The sequence below is a fragment of the Euleptes europaea genome, chromosome 15 (assembly GCF_029931775.1).
Source record: "Euleptes europaea isolate rEulEur1 chromosome 15, rEulEur1.hap1, whole genome shotgun sequence".
In the NCBI taxonomy this organism is placed as follows: Eukaryota; Metazoa; Chordata; class Lepidosauria; order Squamata; family Sphaerodactylidae; genus Euleptes; species Euleptes europaea.
In genome coordinates this window covers 29,586,667-29,605,568 of record NC_079326.1, presented here as the reverse complement: position 1 = coordinate 29,605,568, position 18,902 = coordinate 29,586,667, and positions in this window count along the sequence as shown.

The following is an 18,902-nucleotide window of genomic DNA, read 5'->3' as shown; positions in this document are numbered from 1 at the left end:
CGGCGCCTTGCCCGAGCCGGGGTCGCAGCCGGGGCTCCGCGCGCGCGCCTCTTGGCGCCTGGGCTCTCCGCGCGCGGCGGTCTTGGCGCGCCCTTCCCGGCTCGTGGGTCAGGGTCCGCGCTGCTCGGCTCCTTAGCCCGTGCGGGGGACGCAGCTTCCAAGCGGGAGGGGGGGGGGATATATAGATATATATATATATCCTCACGATAGTGGGAGGCGTGAATTCTCCAGGCTGGCTGCGCGCTTTGCTGAGGCGGCGGCAGGGGAGACTGTGTGTGTGTGTGTGTGTGTGTGTGTGTGTGAGGGAGGGGGGGGGAAGTAACGTGTGTGGTGATCTGCAGCCCTTTCGGTTTAGCCCCGCCTGCCTTCCGTCGCCGCCCCCCCCCCCGCCTGGTTTTTGCGCTTGGGCTGAGCGCCTCGTCGAGCCGCAGAGCCGGCGGCGGCGGCTGCAGCGCCCAGGAGCCCTTCTGAGCCGCAGGCCCTTCCGCTGTCCGCACGCCCACTTCCCCCTCCTTCCCCCCCTCCTCGTCCCGAAACGGAGCAGCCGCTGCTGTCGCGGAGGGGGCGAGCGCGCCGGCCCCAGAGGCTCGCGGCGCCTGCCGGGGAGAGCGGAGGCGTCCGAGGGGGTCCCGGAGGGGCCTCGAGGAAGAGAGGCGAGCTGAGGCGGGCGGCGCGGGGTCGCCCACTGGAAGAATCGGCCCGTGTGGCCGGGAGGGGGGGGGAGTCACATCCCTTCTGAACAAGCTGGGATCCTCTCTCTCTCTCTCTCTCTCTCTCTCTCTCTCTCTCTCTCTCTCTCTTTGCAAACTGCCAATTGCAGGCATTGCGCCGGAAACTACCTTCTCCTTCTCCGATTCCACTAAAGGAGAAGAGAGGGGTGCTGCAACGTTTGCCACTGCTGCAGTACTACTATGTCAAGACCAGGGCAGCGATGGTTCCACATCCTAACAAACTGGACTCTGCAGCGTGTCCAGAGGAGGGCGACCAGAATGGGCAAAGGACTGGAATCCATGCCCTAGGAGGAGAGGCTTAAGGAGCTGGGTTTGTTTAGTCTGGAGAAGAGAAGGTTAAAGGGTGACAATATGTGTGTGTGTGTGTGTGTGTGTGTGTGTTAAGTGCCGTCAAGTTGCTTCCGACTCATGGCGACCCTATGAATGAAAGTCCTCCAAAATGTTGACCCTATGAATGAAAGTCCTCCAAAATGTCCTATCTTTGACAGCCTGGCTCAGATCTTGCAAATTGAGGGCTGTGGCTTCCTTTATTGAGTCAATCCATCTCTTGTTGGGTCTTCCTCTTTTCCTGCTGCCCTCAACTTTTCCTAGCATGACTGTCTTTTCCAGTGACTCTTGTTGGGTCTCATGGTGTGACCAAAATACGATAGCCTCAGTTTAGTCATTTTAGCTTCTAGGGTCAGTTCAGGCTTGATTTAATCTAGAATCCACTGATTTGTTTTTTTGGCAGTCCACGGAATCCGTAACACTCTCCTCCAACGCCACATTTCAAAGGAATCTATTTTCTTCCTATCAGCTTTCTTCACTGTCCAGTGACATGATAGCCATGTTTAAATATTTGAAGGGGTGCCATGTTAAGGAGGGAACTCGCTTGTTCTCTGTTGCTCCAGAGACTAGGACACGGAGTAATGGATTTAAACTAATTGGAAAGCGATTCCACCTAAACATTAGGAAGAACTTTCTGACGGTGAGGGAGGTTCGACGGTGGACTGCGCTGCCTTGGGAGGGGGGTGGAGTCCCCATCTTCGGAGGTCTTTAAGCAGAGGTTGGACGGCCATCTGTCAGGAGCACTTTGATTGTGGGATCCTGCATGGCAGGGGGTTGGACTGGATGGCCCTTGTGGTCTCTTCCAACCTTGTGTGATTTTGTGGACTCACCTAAATAAAATCACCCCTTATACCTGATGAATTGGTCTCACCTCAGTGATATCACCTTATGCCCCAAAGGGTGGGTAATAAATGGTACCCTCTCAGGACAGGATATTTCTGCGCTTGGGGGTCACAATCGTCACAGCACTGCAGGTCTGCAAGGCAGACGTCTGGGTCACAGTTGACTACATGTGCATTTGTGTGCACAGGTATAGCTGTGCGGTTCTGCACTGCACCCAGTCCCAGCTGCTTGCATTAGCTTTGGCTCATGGCCTGCAAGCAAAGAAGCACAGCCACCTACCCTCCCACTCTTTAGCATCAGTAGGAATGTACTCACGTGCGCAAGCATGAGGAGTGTTACAGTTGATTTCACACATGATGCTTAAATCAGCCCTTTTAAAAAATAATCTCCGGATGCAATCTATGAATGTTGCTCAGTATTTTCACACATTACCTTTTCAGCAAATACATACAAATCCTATTTATCTAATTTCATTTGAATAGGATTTGTGCCCCCCCTTTCCTCTTGATTCAAGGCAGCTGTTGCTCATAAGGGGAAAAGAAAAAACAAAGGAGTCGTTTATGACACAAATGAACATACTGGGCCATGTAGGATTTACATTTGTGTTGCAAAGGAAAATAATTATTCTAAGGTCTTTTATGCATGCCTGTTTCTCTTGCCGTCACCATTCCAATGACTTCAGGTCTTTCTTTGGATTATGCATGCCGTTTCCGACTGTTAGAGGTCACCTCGCTCTCCCCCTGCATTTTCCTGCGTTTTCAGGGACCTGTTTTATCTCAAATTTGAAAACACAGAGAAATGCAGGGGGAGAGTGAGGCGTGCATAATCCAAAGACCCGAAGTCGTCGGAAGGGTGATAGCGAGTGAAACAGCCATGCATAAAAGACCTAAGTTTGCAGAGCAAACTCCCTGCATTGTCCTGTATGCTTGTTCCATTTTTCTTCTGAATTTTCTCCCTCATCAAAAAGCATTAACAAGTGTATCTGCCTCTCCCTGCTTTACTCCTCTTGATGTCACACAGCCACTCCTTCAATTTACCATTGCAACATGATTATGTCTCAGCACTTGGCTTGGCTTTGACGGGGAATTTATTGAAGGTTCCAAGGAGGATTGCCCAATGATGCACTCCAAACAAAACAGCCGTTAAAGTAATCCTTTATTAAAAGCTTGAGCTGAGAAGTTCACCTAGTCTAAGTCACTTGAAGACAGGGAAGTTTCTAATGTGCTCATTATGCATACAGCTTTTATAGTTTTAATGACATCGCAGCGTTACTAAGGAAGAACTGCAAAACAAGAATTATCCCGTCCAATTAGACATAAGCAAATATTGACGCATTCATGCAGCTTAGAAATTGTATCTAGCTTCTTGTAGCTTCAGGGAGGGTAATTCAAAATTCTACTCTGTACCATCTTATCAGCGCCCAAGGATGGAGGCCTTGTTTTCTTTGACAATAGTCCTTTTAGAATAGCAAAGTCAGCATAAAAACTTGTCAGGGTACAAAGGCCCATTTTCAACCAGAGAAACCTAGCAGACAATAAAGATGTCACCGCTTATGCCAATTTAAAATTAACCCTCAGCTTCATCACCTATCTTTGATCCTATCCCGTTTTCTGAAGTTGCAAGGTAAGAGGGCCCTTTTGCCTTTCTGGTTCCCTTTTATTCTCAGTTTGTTTTTGTACCACCTTCTACATTTCTACGTTTAACTGAAAACTTCTGAAAAAGCCCTACCTTACTCTTAATCACACAAGCTTCATACAAGAACCTTTCACATAAAGTGATACTTTAAATTCAAGGTGTCATGCATACCTCTGTAGTGTATAGTTCAAAACATGCTAGTTGAAGCACAGAAAGAATATAAACATGTAAACCATTACTAGAAACTACTATCACTACCATAGAAAGAGATTTTTTTTTAAAAAAAAGTCAGACATTGTTTTGCATACCATTTTCTTTGTGATTAAATGGAAAGCCATGATAAATGGCTGCAGTATCCACATTACTAATTTAAAATTCAGCTCCTATTCGCTGCAAAGAAAATGAGCTGAATGCTCATTTAGTACCTAAAATTAAACAAGCAGATGTTTCTCTGATAAGAAAAATATTTATATACAATGTCTACAAATACAAAGAACCCAGCTAACTGTTGTTTCAGCTACACAATTCAGAGAACTAGGTTGTGCTAACAGAGGACACAGTGACGTGTGTGAAATTCCATGTATGAGAATAAATGTCACAAGGGCATTTTATGTGGGGATTGCCACCATATTCTTTCTTACAGCATAATTGTTTTGCAAAGTTGAGGTTGTAACCATCAAATAAAGCATTTCAGATCTGCAGCAATTTAGGAAAATTATTTGATTCACTATTCTTTGATTCATGAACTATATATACTTGTGATGCTCTTAAGAATAGGCTTGAAGTTACATTTCAGGAGATTCTTAATGGGTTGTTCTGGCCAGCATAGTGTAGTGCTGGACTAAAATCTGGGGGATCAAGCTACAAATTCTCACTTTGTCATGGTAGCTCTCTGGATGACCTTGGACCAATCAAATTCTCTCAGCCTAATGTTCCTCATAGGGTTGTAGAGAGGATAAAATGGAGAAGGGAAGAAACAATGTACATTTGCCTTGAGCTCCTTGGAGGAAAGGCGAAATAAAACATATTAAAAATATTTGTCTTATGGCAACCCTGTTGAGTAAAATACATGTATGCAAAAATATAAGACCCATTTGTAATTCTGCAATTTAGCAGAAGGAGACAAAAATAATAATAATAAGAAGAAGAGTTGGTTTTTATATGCCGACTTTCTCTACCACTTAAGGGAGACTCAAACCGGCTTATCCCTTCTATGGTAATGCAGGGCAGAATTCTGAATATACCATACTCTGACAGGATCTGCCCTTGCTTTTCTGGCTCTATTGACTCATTAGCCCATGCCCTTTTGTAATGCCGCTTTTACAAGGAACTTCGATCGCACTATATTTCCCCCCTTTTAATATACAAATCCAATGCCTCTGTGACTGACATAATGTCTTTTTTACTAAGTGATAGAGACCCAAGGCTACATTGTCAGTGGCAAGATTTGTTTCAGTCCTTATATCCCTCCAACACTAGATATATGCTGCTCAAGATCAATTGATCAAGGAGCTTCTAAGGGATAAAAGGAAAGGAAAGGCAAACCGGCTTACAATTATCTTCCCTTCCCCTCCCCACAACAGACACTGTGAGGTTGGTGGGGCTGAGAGAGCTCTTAATAGAACTGTAACTTGCCCAAGGTCACCCAGCTGGCTTCGTGTGTAGGAGAGGGGAAACAATTCAGTTCACCAGATTAGCCTCCGCTGTTCATGTGGAGGAGTGGGGAATCAAATCCGGTTCTCCAGATCAGTCTCCACTGCTTCAAACAACCACTTTTAACCACTACACCACGCTTTGTCACCCAGTGTTGGAAGGACAGATATAGCAAGGGCCTCTCTATTGGCTTGCTTATACCCATTTGATTTCTTTTTATTAATTGTCCTGAATTTATGTGTTTGTTTTTAACAATATATAATAAATAAATAATGGCTCACGAACACATATTTCTACTGTGCAGTGAAACATACGTCCTTAATTTCCTTTGTGTTCGGTTGGGGCATAAACAAACTGGGAAAATAGCTTTGTGATTAGTAATCATTCGGGGGGAACTAAAGATTTGCTTTAAAAAACACTATCTAGTCAAACACATTTCCATTTAAGACTGTTTTGTTCAAGATCAAAGCTGGTAAATTGGTTTCTGTACAGAAGATTCTTAGAAATGCATCAGTTGCCCTGTGTTGTTGTCGTAATGACTGCAGGAAGATCTTTTTGGCATACACAGCTAAGGCAGCAACTTGTTCTGATTTACTGGGTTCTGCCATTGATAGGCTTTGAGTTGATTAACAGGCTCATGACCAGGAACAATTCTGAGGCTGACAGGTATGACATTATCAAAGGACGAACTCTTGTCAGTGAAACTGAGAAGAGCATTGTTCACAAGGAGAGAAACATCTACTGGCTCCAGCTTTTTCAACTATGATTCCTAAAAATGACCAACATGCTGTATTGTCAAAAACTAAGCATCCCTGGGGCAAGATAACAGAAGGGTTACAAAAGAATCTGTTTGCATTGCATTAGCATCAAACTTTTGTTTACAAAGGATTGTGAACTTCAGTTTTCAAGGAGTTAGAGCTCATTCCTGAGGCTGTTAGAGCTCATTCCTGAGGCTGAGGCACTGCCTTGGCGCCTCCAAAGAGGATTCATGGCCACTGCAGGGGGGGGACTTTTTAAAAGCAAAAAAAAAAAAAAAAAAAACCTAGCACAGCACTGCTGTTTCTGAAGGGGGCATACCCGGTTGAAAGGGGTTAGGAGGCGGCCTACTGGCAGCCCCACCTCCCAGAATGCCCCGGGAATGCCTCCCAGGATGCTGGTGCGAGCAGTTGTGCCAGCAGGATGGTAGTGGGAGGCCGAACTGGCGTCCAAGGGCCACACTGCCGCGGCAGTCCTGGGGGACTGCCACAAGTGGCACTAACAGTTAGTGTGGCGCAAGTGGCACAGACACTGGCGTAGGGGGCTGGTTGGCTCCTAAGCCCATCCAGCCCCCAGGCTCAGGAATGAGCTGTTAGCCATGATGACTGAATGGAACCTCCTTGTTCAGAAGCAGTAAAGCTATAAATATCAGCGATGGATGGCAACAGCAGGATGACATTGCAGACCTGTGCAGATTTGGTTTTCCATTTGTGAAACAAAATGCTGCAATAGAGAAACCATTAGCATGATCAGTCAGCAGAACTGTTCTTGTGTTTTCTTACAGTTATAAAAAATCCAAACCTTTTGCTCGCAGGTTCTTTGCCTGTTCTTCATTTAGGTTCAGAAATTAAGATTCAGCTAATGGACACCAGCATTACAGTGCAGTCCTGAAGGGGGGAGGTGGTTATGGCAGACTCGGGGACAATGCAGCCGCGCCGCCTCCTGAGCAGCTTGGAGGCTCAATGCAGAAGGGGAAAATATATTTTCCACCCAAAATCTTGTGTAACAGCCTCATTGAGTTACATGGGGCTATGCCTCCCTGTTTGCAAGCACAGGTTTGTGCCTGAAAAAGGGGGTGTGCCCGGGATGAGAGGGCTTAGGGGGCTGACTAAAGTCAGTCCCCAACCTTGGGAATGCCCCCTTTGGCGCCGGCGCAAGCCCTTGCACTGGAAAAATGCTGCCAGCAAGGCTCCGCCTGTGCCCCTGCCTCCCGCCACCCTTCCGCTCCATAGAGTTGGCATAACTGGCTTTGCACCACTGTTCGTGTCAGTCCCACTGGCTCCTAAAGGCATTCAGCCCCCCCTTGAGCTTTGCTCTGCCTGTTTTTATGGAGTGGTGCGAGAGAACTGTAAAATGCAGTATATTTAATAGTCATTAAAATCCATTGAGAAGCGGATTTCAAAAAGAAAAGTCAAGATTTTTTTCCAGCTGAAGTAACTGTTTCTATTATAGCCGTAGAACATGTCATTCTTGCCAAGGCAGCAAAATTCAGAACTTCTCCAGGGATGGAAAAGCCCCCACCAAAAACTTAGGAGAAATGTTTCTTCTGATTTATGTAGAGTCAATTTCAATGGTTTTACGTGTACTTCAATCTGTACAGAACTGGGTGGTAAGAAGCATCTTCTTGTACACCGTCTACAAAGCCAATTCACCAAATTTCATTAGTGATTCTTCAGGTATGCTGCCTTAAAGCAGGTTTTCAATTAGGAGATGCCGTGTAGTTCTTCCAGCTCTATTACTTTCCAAAAAGGAATGAAAACTATACAGTCAGTCTCAAATAGGCCCCTGGAACTGGTGTAATGAAGTCTAAAACACTCCGAGAGAAGTTAAGCATTCTGAACAGCACCTAATTTAGAAGTGTGATTTAAAAAGCAAGAGAATGTCTAGCAATTCAACTCCATCTCTCACTTACTATATGCTCTAATGCTGAAACTGTGGTTCTTATTCTCAGATTCTGGCCATGCTATAGTTATCCTTTGCTTTGGTACCTTCCTAACTGAAGTATAATGTACATTAAGTGCTCGACTCTTGATAGATTATAAGCAGGTTTAGAATTCTTATGGTTATTGGATAACATTTTATTTTTTTAAAGCATTTCTGTGCAGCCTTTTGATCCAAATAGGGTTCCTGAGGCAGCCAACATTAAAGCATTTCGACATGAAAACAGTATGTAAGTGTATGTGAAACAAACAATTAATAAAAACATATAAATATACACAACCACACAGAACAACACCATAAGGGAAGAGGGCCAAAAAAAAATCAACAACAACAACAACAACAGTTACTGGGGGGTATGCCAAACAAACCAAAAAAGGCTTCACCTGCTTGTGGAAGACAATGATAGAGGGAGACAGACAAATCTTCCTGGGGAGAGAGTTCCAAAGTTTGAGTAACATGACAGAGAAGGCTCTTTCTTGGGTTGTCAGACACCCATCTAGCCTTAGATGTGAGAGGGGCACCTGAAGCAGGGGCTCTGAAGATGACCTGAGTTGATAGGTAGGTTCATATGGGAGATGGTGGTTCTTAAAGTATGCTGGCCCCAAGCCGTATAGGTTTGTAAAGGTCAATACCTGCACAATGAATTTGGCCCAGAAGCAAATTGGGAACCAGTGTAGAAGATTAGAGTGATATAGTCTTTATGACCCACTCCATTCAGTATTCTAGCCACAGCATTCTGCACTAACTGTAGCTTCCAGACAGTTTTCAAGGGCAGCCACACATACAGCTCATTGCAGTAATCTAATCTAGATGTTACTAGGGCATACATCACAGTGGAAAGATCTCTCTGACCCTGGAAGGGCTGCAGGTGGCTCACCATCCATTTGTATTTATATGCAATTGATGCTCAAATTATTGTATTTCAGCAAAATTATAGTATGATATGCCTTTTAATCATTCACTGGGGAAAAGTGTGCACAAATCAAACTTATCTCAGCAAGTCTACTACTATAAAAGCCCTGAACACATTTGGTTGCTGTTCTCTCATTCTATTTATTAGCTGGTAACCTATCCAAAACCATCAGAAATTACTTGTTCACTGAGATCCAGGCTGTCATAAGTGGTATTATAAGAATTGATTTTATTTCAGAGGGTGTATTAGATTTGGCATGTACAAACTACTGCTTTAACGATTGATATCCTTTTGCCACTTCTTTCTATGAGGTCACACACTAGTCAAACATCAACTAAATATATACAGGAAAAATGCAACTAGCTAAAATTACCAGTTATTGAAATAGAGTATTAGGAATAGAAAAAAGTTACAATTGCCTATCCCCAAAATATATCTGTGTAGAGTCAGAATTCAGTGGGAAAACATAGCCTAGCTGAGGAACTGGAGTCCCTTCATCTGATGGCAATCTCTGTACTTCTGATTATTGGTTTGTAACATGATCATTGTACTGAAACTGAGATACAGCTAGTGTTGGAAGGAACCTTGTAAGCCATGTAGTACCATCACCTGATGAGTACAGGAATATGCATCTATGGTATCCCTGACAAATGGTCATCCAGGCTCGGCTTAAAGATCTACAGTGAAGAAGATTTTCCACCGCTTCCCCAGGTGGTCTGTTCCACTGTTGAACAGCTCTTACTGTTACAAAGTTTCTTCTATTGTTTAGCCAAAATCTAATTCCTTGTAATTTCTACCCATTAACTTCTATTCCTGCCCTCTGGAGCAAGGGAGAATAAGTGTGATATATCAAAATGAATTGTGGTCTGCATATTCAGAACACGATTCTCTGTTTCTTTCAAGGATGGACAGCAGTTCTTGCATTCAGATGTGGAGTGGGGAGGGGAGAATGCAAAATACATTGTACATCAATATCTTCTGTGAGGACTGAAAAATCGTAATGATAACTGGCATACATAAAGCTGAAACAAAGAACTAAACACCAAGAATTCCTGTTTTACAATGAAATACACAATACATTTAGCAGCACTGTCACAAGAATGTTTTCAAAAGTTCTTTAAGTGGCTGGTATTACTTTAAGCTTTGTTTTGAATCGAAGTAGAAAAATCTGACTGACTACAGAACGTTGTTTGAACTACTGGACCTGGGAATGTTTTGAATGTTTTCAGATGCCTGACGCAACATTACCTCCATACACTGAGCCAGGGGAATATTCTCAGGAGTCATTCTGTGGTCAGGTGGATAAAATGTCACGCAATATTTTATATGTTATGCAATTATTTCAAGTATGATGGAAATTTGGACTATAGTGCTAACAGTATACTGCTGGCACACAACTTTCTTTCCTCTATCTAATCCAAGGAGGCAGTTCAACCAGTCTACAGATGGTGAATGGCTGAATGCAACTTGAAGTTTAATTCAGGCAGGAGGGAAGTGATATATGGTAGCACTATCTTTAAAAGCAGGTGTACAGCTTGGGGTTTTCCCTGGATCCTGCATCACTTCTTGAAAAGTATCCAAGAGTCTTTTTCCAACTCATTCCTAGAAATGGCAGACCTGGCCTTGGTTACACATGTGGTAACATTGAGGCTAGACAACTATAAAGGTAAAAGTAAAGGTCCACTGTGCAAGCACTGGGTCATTCCTAACACATGGGGTGACGTCACATCCCAACATTACTAGGCAGACTTTGTCATCTTCCCTTTACCCCCAGCAAGCTGGGTACTCATTTCACCGACCTCAGAAGGATGGAAGGCTGAGTCAACCTTGAGCCGGCTACCTGAAACCAGCTTCCATTGGGATTGAACTCAGGTCGTGAGCAGAGCTTTTGACTGCACAACATGCTTTAAATGGGGCTGCCTTTGAAGTCTGTTCAGAAACTTCAACTGGTACCAATATGACACTGCCCATACCTTTAGATCTTCTCTGCTTGTCAACTCTGCAGCAGATGAGACAGGTGGGCACATGAGACAAGGCCTCTATGCTTTGGAATATCCTCTTCCAGAATACCATAATTGATGGCTTTCTGAATACCAATAAAAACAATTTTCCTCCATATAGGAGGACCAAAAATCTGGTTTATTTTGTGCTATGTTTTATTGGGGGGTGGTTGGAGAAGGCCTTTTGGTGAAGTAATGATGATTTATTTTGGGATTTTTTGTGTGTGGTTGCTGCTTTTTAAGGTTTTCAGTTAGTTGGGTTGAGCCGATTCTTGTTTAATTCCTGTTTTGTTTTGTGGTTCATCTAGCTTTATTTTTATGTAAATGTTATTTATTTTTTATTTATTATAAACTGCACTTGGTACTTTTTAAGTAGAAGCATAGGGTATATATATTATAAATAAATAAAAATGTTAACATAAATAAGTTTCCACAGTTTAAACATCATGTCAGAATTGAAAACGCAGCTACAATGTCAAGTCCGGCCTTCAAAACACTTGGAACCCAGATACCACAATATAATCTGGACCTACAAGGAAAGCATTTTGAACAGAAAAAAAATCTTTGATTAAAATATGCATTCTCACTTCATCTGTGATGTGATGCATATGTAATTTGTACTCAGGTACCTGTGCAAAAGAACAAAATATTTTGTGAAACGTTCCTCAAGTGTCAATGAATAAATTGGTATTTTTAGCACTGGATTATTCATATGCATGTCAAGCAATCGGTTACTTGTGAGGCAAATCTTTGCATTATCACCACACTGGGGAAAACAGGAGATTGCCAGGTAGAGTAGAACACTGATGATGACACAGTAGTGTTATGATTATAAAGCACCTGTATTTTGTGGCCATGGTGTTACTACATGTGGTCATTATGCTATGCATTTAATGCTTTTGCTATTTTTTTGTGTAACATGGCAATTATCTTAACCAGAAAAATGTATATTCTTAATGTTAAGTTCTGCATCAACATTTTATGCATTACAACTGGATTGTTCTTGGCTTAAATGCAAGTTGTCAGCTATCCCAGTTTTGCAGTTCATTATAAAGCGCTAATCAGCATCTCAAACTTCACCACTCTTCATGAATATGAATACTGATACTGTATATGATTATTTTTAAGATGGTTAATAGGCTAAAAAGACACGCCTGAGAAGGCAAGTTCTTGTAATCAAACTTCCCTAGATTCAAAGACCAGATTATTTCCTTTTGATCTACAAACAAACTCATAGTTCATTATATCAACATTTCTCCCTTTCAAACATGAAAAGGCATATATAATTTTCTTAAATATTACTTTTATACAGGGCTTTCAACAACTGTATGATTCCAGACCAGCAAGGCCACATTGTGGGTGAAACCCTTAACTCCAATAGTTGTACCCAAAATATGCAGCTCTCAAAAATAACTGGTGATTGTCCCAAGTGACTGCTTGTTGGGCTGTGGTATTACCAATTTACAATTTTGCAACCAGCGATGGACCTGAAAGGAGATATATTAAATTCATTGCATTCACCCTGTTTCCTTCCTTTTAAACTACTCTTCTGTTTCTATTGGCCATGCTTACCAGCTGTAGTTGTCTCTTCATTTAGCAGAACTCATCCACTAACAGCCCATTCCTGAAGCGGGTGGTGGTTACGGTGCACCTGGGAACAACGCAGCCACACCATCCCCTGATCGGTTTACTGCCAGATGCAGCAAGCCAAAAATGGTATTTTAAAGAAAGCTCTGTGAAACCCTCCATAGAGTTTCACGGGGCTAAGCCTGCCTTTTTGCAAGGTGTAACTCAGCACTTACAAAACAGGGCGTTCCTGGGCCGAAAGGGCTTTGGAGGCTGCTAAAGGCAGCTCTGCCCCTACGAATGCCCCTTTTAGTGCCAGTGTGCGCTCTGGTAGTGGAGATACGCTGCCAGAGAGGCTGATCTTGCAGTGGCTAAACAATTACTCTGGAGAGCCAACAACAAGGCACAGAAGTCAGGCTTCCCCCAATGTTGTCTCCTAGCACTGGTATTCAGACATTTTCCACCTCTGAATGTGTAGGTTGTAGGTTCCCTTTAGTCACCATGACTAATGGACCTATCCTCCATTAGTCAACATAGGTTTTTTTTTCTTTTAACAGGGTTTTCTTGCAGTGGAAAGGGAAGAAACCCCTTTTAAAAGAAAAAGACCCACTTCAGCACATTTTCACCAAATTCTGCAGTGCTTTAAATTTTAAGCCCTCTTCCTGCTCCATTGTAGCCTATGGAGAATCTTTCTGGGGCTCTGGGGGGTGTTTTTTAAAGGTAGAGGCATCAAAATTTCAGCATATCTGCTCGTGACTCTCCTTACAAGTACCCCCAAGTTTGTAAAGATTGTGTCAAGGGGTCCAATTTTATGGGGCCCCATTTTTCCTCCATTGGCCTTGAGTTTCAGTGAGAACTGTGGATCATAAATAACAGAAAGAAAGAAAGAAAGAAAGAAAGAAAGAAAGAAAGAAAGAAAGAAAGAAAGAAAGAAAGGAAGGAAGGAAGGAAGGAAGGAAGGAAGGAAGGAAGGAAGGAAGGAAGGAAGGAAGGAAGGAAGGAAGGAAGGAAGGAAGGAAGGAAGGAAGGAAGGAAGGAAGGAAGGAAATATGATTTCAAAATATGGTCAAACTCTAGCAAGTCAGAACATGCAGAAGATCTGGCTGGACTGCTCCAGCAAGTGACCCAGAACTTCCAACAGGGTAGTCTGTAGGCAAAATGGAAGCTTGATCCAAAAGGAAACCAAGAGCCAACGACAGATCAAGGAATAGTGAAACACATCAAGCATTATGCAGAACAGGCTCTGTAGCACCTTGGACAGCTCCAGCTAGTAGAGAATGCAAACTGGGCTCTTGTTCCTCCATCAGACTGGCAACAGATTCCAGTTTCTGAATGAGGAGTGCAGAGCTTTAAAGAGGAAGCTGCTTTGCCTGAAGACTAGCATCACTCACCATTCTATAAGTTCTGCCTGGGACTTCTATAGCAATAGAGATTGCAAGATCCCTTCTTGGGACGACAATGGTGTTTTTGAAGAGATCTGTTTTGGGAGCTGCCAGCTTCTGACCTTCAGTTCATAGAGCTCCTGGCTACTGTGTCCAGGGCACTTGTCAGAATCCATGATGGCTTGTCTCCCCCCTGAATCCATGTCCTGGGTGCTGCTCACAGCCATGGCAAATAGAAAAGCCATATAGTAAACATATGCTATGTTCAGAAAGAGAACATGAAATCAGTAAATCCAAATTTTTATGGATGAAGCAATCCAGTTATTTATCTGCCTTTCCTGCCACACCAAAACCTATGCCAAAAATGAAATACATGCAAAGCCCTTTTCTATTTATACACTTTAGCATTATCAATTTCTATGCCTGTCTGTGAAGGGACATACAAAAAAACCTGAATATTAAAAAGTAACAGCACATCATGGAATCAACATTTATATCCAGTGCTAGTAATAACTAGAGACTTCTGAAAGTAGATAATGCATCACTTGACTATTTTCTTAGTTGTAACACAAATAAGATTATTCCTGAAGATCACCCCAGCTGATACTTGTTGTCTGGACCTGGTTGGCGTAGTGGCCACAGTCCTGGACTTCCAAGGCACCCCGGGCTCTGCTCCACTCATGGTGGGTGTCTTCCTGAGCCCAGACGAAACCGTGGGGCCTCCTGGGGGGGGCGGAGCCCAAATGTAGTGCAAGTGATGGGAAAACCTACCCTCCTCCACCCATCAGAGATCGACTTACTTACATCTCGGAGCCCAGGCGGTGGCATGCCAGAAGGCAGGGCCCCAGCATTCTTCTCCCCAGCCATGGAGACTTGGCCAACCACAGCCCCAAGCGCCAGGATGCCAGGCCCATTTCTGTCCCACTGCTTGCCAAGCTCAGCTTCCCTCTTTTTCTTTCTGTCTAACTCTGGGGGCTCTGAGTTGGAGTCTGGGGGTTTGGCACCCTGCAGGCTTTCCCTTTTCTTCATCAGGCCCCTCAGAAGAGCTTCAGATAAATGACAGGAGTGGGGTTCCCTTCACCCAGCTCCCTCTCCCCTGCCATAGTTTGGACCTTCCCACACATTCTTTGTGAGGGGGACTTGCTCTTCCTCCCCTGCTCTCCCCAGGCCCACTGTTAAAAGGTTTCCCTGTGGGAGGGGCATCCATGGGCTTCTCCGGTCCCCTTGCCCTGAGGGCTGCATTCTCCTGTCCAGCAGGACCTGGGACCAATGGGCTGCCTTTCATGGGCACTCTCCACTGAGCTCCACCCCCTGGGAACCTACAAAGACCTGCACTTTAGGCCAGGCCAGGCCTACGAAGGAGAAGGCATCCTTTGCTCTCCCTGTCCCTCCTTCCAGCATGCCATGGGCTGGGGACCTGTAAGTTGGCCCAACAGCTGCAGAGGCAGTCTCAGTTTCCTGTAGGCCACCTCCATTGCTAGCAGCCGAATCCTGGGCCGCACCACTTCCGGCAGCTCTGCTGGTTGCAGTGTTGCATCCTGCTGTGTTCCCCAGGTTCTCAGAGCAGTCCCCCTGGTGCAGTAAGTGCAGGGGGAAGAAAGCCACCCCGAGACACCTTCATTTCCATTCTGACTTGGAGAACTTCATTTTCCATGCCAAGGAATTCCAAAGGCTTAGTCTTTGTGTTGAGCTGTTGCACTTACAGAGGGGTTCCTTGTGGCACTTTAAACCCTAACAGATTTATTGAACCATAAACTTTCACTGACCTTTTGTTCACAGGGTTTTTTTGTTTTCTAACTGTATTTCATGCATTTCTTGCCCGTGAAGTCTTCCAATAGACCTGTCTGTTTTTAAGATTCCACAAGACTGCTTTTCTTTCTTTCATTCATGCTAGCTTGTTTTGATTGGGATGGCTCAGGAATCCATGGCCACCATGACAACCCAGAATAGGGCTGCCAAGTCCCTCTTCACCACCAGCGGGAGGTTTTTGGGGTGGAGCCTGAAGAGGGCGGGGTTTGGGGAGGGGAAGGACTTCAATGCCATAGAGTACAGTTGCCAAAGCGACCGTTTTCTCCAGGGGAACTGATCTCTATCAGCTGGAGATCAGTTGTAATAGCAGGAGATCTCCAGCTAGTACCTGGAAGTTGGCAACCCAGAAATTCATGTTTGAGGTCACACATGCCATCTAATCTCAATTGATTGGATTAGTTTCAGTTATTCAGTCACTTGGGCCATATGATCTTCCTCCTTAAATCTCTATGCTGACTTCCTTAAATCTCTGTGCTGACTTCCAGCTTCTTTCTCATTGCCTTCAAAAATTGCTGTGGTTTTCTTGCCCTTTTATATCTAAATTGTTATATTCCTTATACCCATAATTATCTACTGTCTGAAGTTTCCCTCCTTCCTTAAACAAATTTGCCCTCTCTTTCCCCTGATTATGCCTAGAACACCCTAACAACTATGTTATGTCATCTTTTCTTTCAAATCCCTTCTCGGTGTCACTCTTTCCCAGTATCCACTTGGCACAATCCTCCCCCTCTTTACATCTCCATCTTATTGCCTTCCTCTATTGCTTTCCCAGTGTTGAATATTAGGCTGCAATATGTTCATGAAAGGACATGCCTTTTTATGTTAGTCTGAAAAGTGCCATGCATTTTATTGTTACAACAACAATTACAAAGCAATGTAAACATTTTGTCCTGAATCCTTCCCACAGTCACTTGTGAGTCTCTGTAGGCATGCATTATAGTAAAAAAACACCCAACAAAACACCAGTGATTAGTAAATTGCCTGATGATATATTAAAGTGTTCTGATTAATTAATAAATAATAATATTCCACTTTTCTAATTCCATTCTGTGCCTAATTCCATCTTTTCTAATTATAATTTTCTAATTGTTTCAAGTGGGTCACATTAAATAAAATATGCAGTAAAACAAGTTACATTAAAAAGGACAACATCAAGACTTTAAAAAGAAGAAATAAAATTGTTTCTTTTAATTGTCTTCTGTATTTCTGTCATCCTTTTTCCCCTTTTATGTTATCTGGGTTTTCCACCTACTATTTCACCAACTATTAGTGCTACACTCTTCCAAACCCTTTGAAGTAAATGAATTTATAAGGGCGCAACTCCGCATAGGACTGCATTATTAGTGCCTTACCTTTGTGACTTAGGGTGCCATTATGGTTTCCTGCTGTATATGTTTGCTCAGGGCTCATACTAAGCATCCCATTGGAATCAGTAGTAATATTGATTCATAGATTGGTTGACCATTGCTTTGTTGGGCTGATGCCTCAAAGTGGTCTGTATGACCCCTTCCAACTCTATGGTTCTATGATTCTATGAAATGGTCATGGAGGCCCTTTGCAGAATATACAAAGAGAAATATTCAGGAGGGCATTTTTACAAAGGGATTATGAAACAACCCAAGAGGTTGCTTCTATTAGGGATAGTATTGTTGTCTATTGCAATTTATTGTACATATCAGTCACCTCACTTTCTTACTGAAATGTCCCCTACCTTTGTAACCCCATTCTTCATTGTGGTATGACATGCCTTAGTTTGTGTAGCTTTGTACAGTTTTTTATTTGCATTGTTTTCTAGTTTTATAAACTTAGCCCTACCACATTGTTCATTTGTTGTTTGATTGAATTGCTTTTCATATTTCACAGTCTGCCTTGAGTCTCAGTGACAAAATCTGGCTATAAGTGAAGTTAACAAGAACAACAAAATTAATACATCCTTGGAGTCTAAAAACAATGACTTGATTTCTAGAAAAGGAAAATATTGACATGGCAGGTAGATTTAAGTCCAGTAGCAACTTGGAGTCAAACAAGATTTTTGGGTTATAAGCTTTTGAGAGTCAAAGCTCCCTTCATCAGATACGAGAGCCTTGATTCTTGAAAGCTTATATCCTGAAAATCTTGTAGATCTGTAAGGTGCTACTGGACTGAGTCTAACTGTTCTACTACAGATCAGCACAGCTACCTACCTACTGACATGAAGACATTAATTTTGGGTCAGGAGCAGCTATCAGTTTGCAATAATATCCACCAACGTTTTGAGTAGGGGACAGAAGATACTTTTAAACTGTATTGATTTCCAAAGGAGAATTAACTTTCCTTCTAGACTTACTGATCAGACTAGACTTACCTGCTTTTTGCCCCTTATATCACTGTAAAGAAGGACCAGGACTTTCTTCTTATTTTTTAGCAAAACCCTTAGATGCGGTTAAGAAAGGGTATCTAGAATTTATCCCAAATAGGTCAAAACTTTATCTTCTGCATTAGGGCTCTAGCCATTACTCTGGATCAGAAAAATGCAGCTGTTATTTTCCTTCTTGCTACATAACTGTTGTTGCATGTACATACTGTCTGTATTGCATAAAGGGATTGTGGGAGATCCAACATGGACTGTGTGCCTGACTGCCTTTTTGTCAAAGCGCTTTGGCTTTCCAAAAGCATAAGCAACAGGATAGAAAACTTGAAACTCCGTTCTGCAGTTGGCCTATTGCCCTCCTTGGCCCTGTCCACTGTGCGATGCTGCTTATAGTCACTGTGTAGGCATCACTATGGTGTGCTTGAAATAAACAAGAATCTTATATAACCTTGGTTTGTTATTGTCATATAAAAAATGATCAAGTACCTTCATAGACCTGCAAGGGCTAGCATCCAACAAAGCTTAAGAAGATAACAAATGCTAGCTCAGTCTATTAAGCAAGCAGTTATATTTATTTCCATGCCAGCAAAAGTCAAGGCTCATAGCTTATGGGAGCATGTGCAGTGAACACTAAGGAGACACAGAAACTCTCTCCTGAGATAGGAAAATGCAACTATGATCCAGTGAAGTCAGTATTCTCCTTAAATTATTTTTAAGAGCTAAGTAACGCATGGGAAAGAATGGCCAAAAAAAAAAAAAAAGCTTCACATATTCATGGTACAACATATGCTTATCTGAACTGTATTGTGCTAGCAGACCATACCACCTAAAGAAGATGACGTAATGTTTCTGCTGTAGCCAATTTGATAGAAACTATACAGTGAGCATTTGGGAAGACTGGGAACATTGCTGTGGCAGCTGAACAAAGTCTGGGCTGAGCTTCTATTCGTCCTCTGTTACAGCTGTTTTGGCTAGGAATGGCCAGAGGTGCAAGCC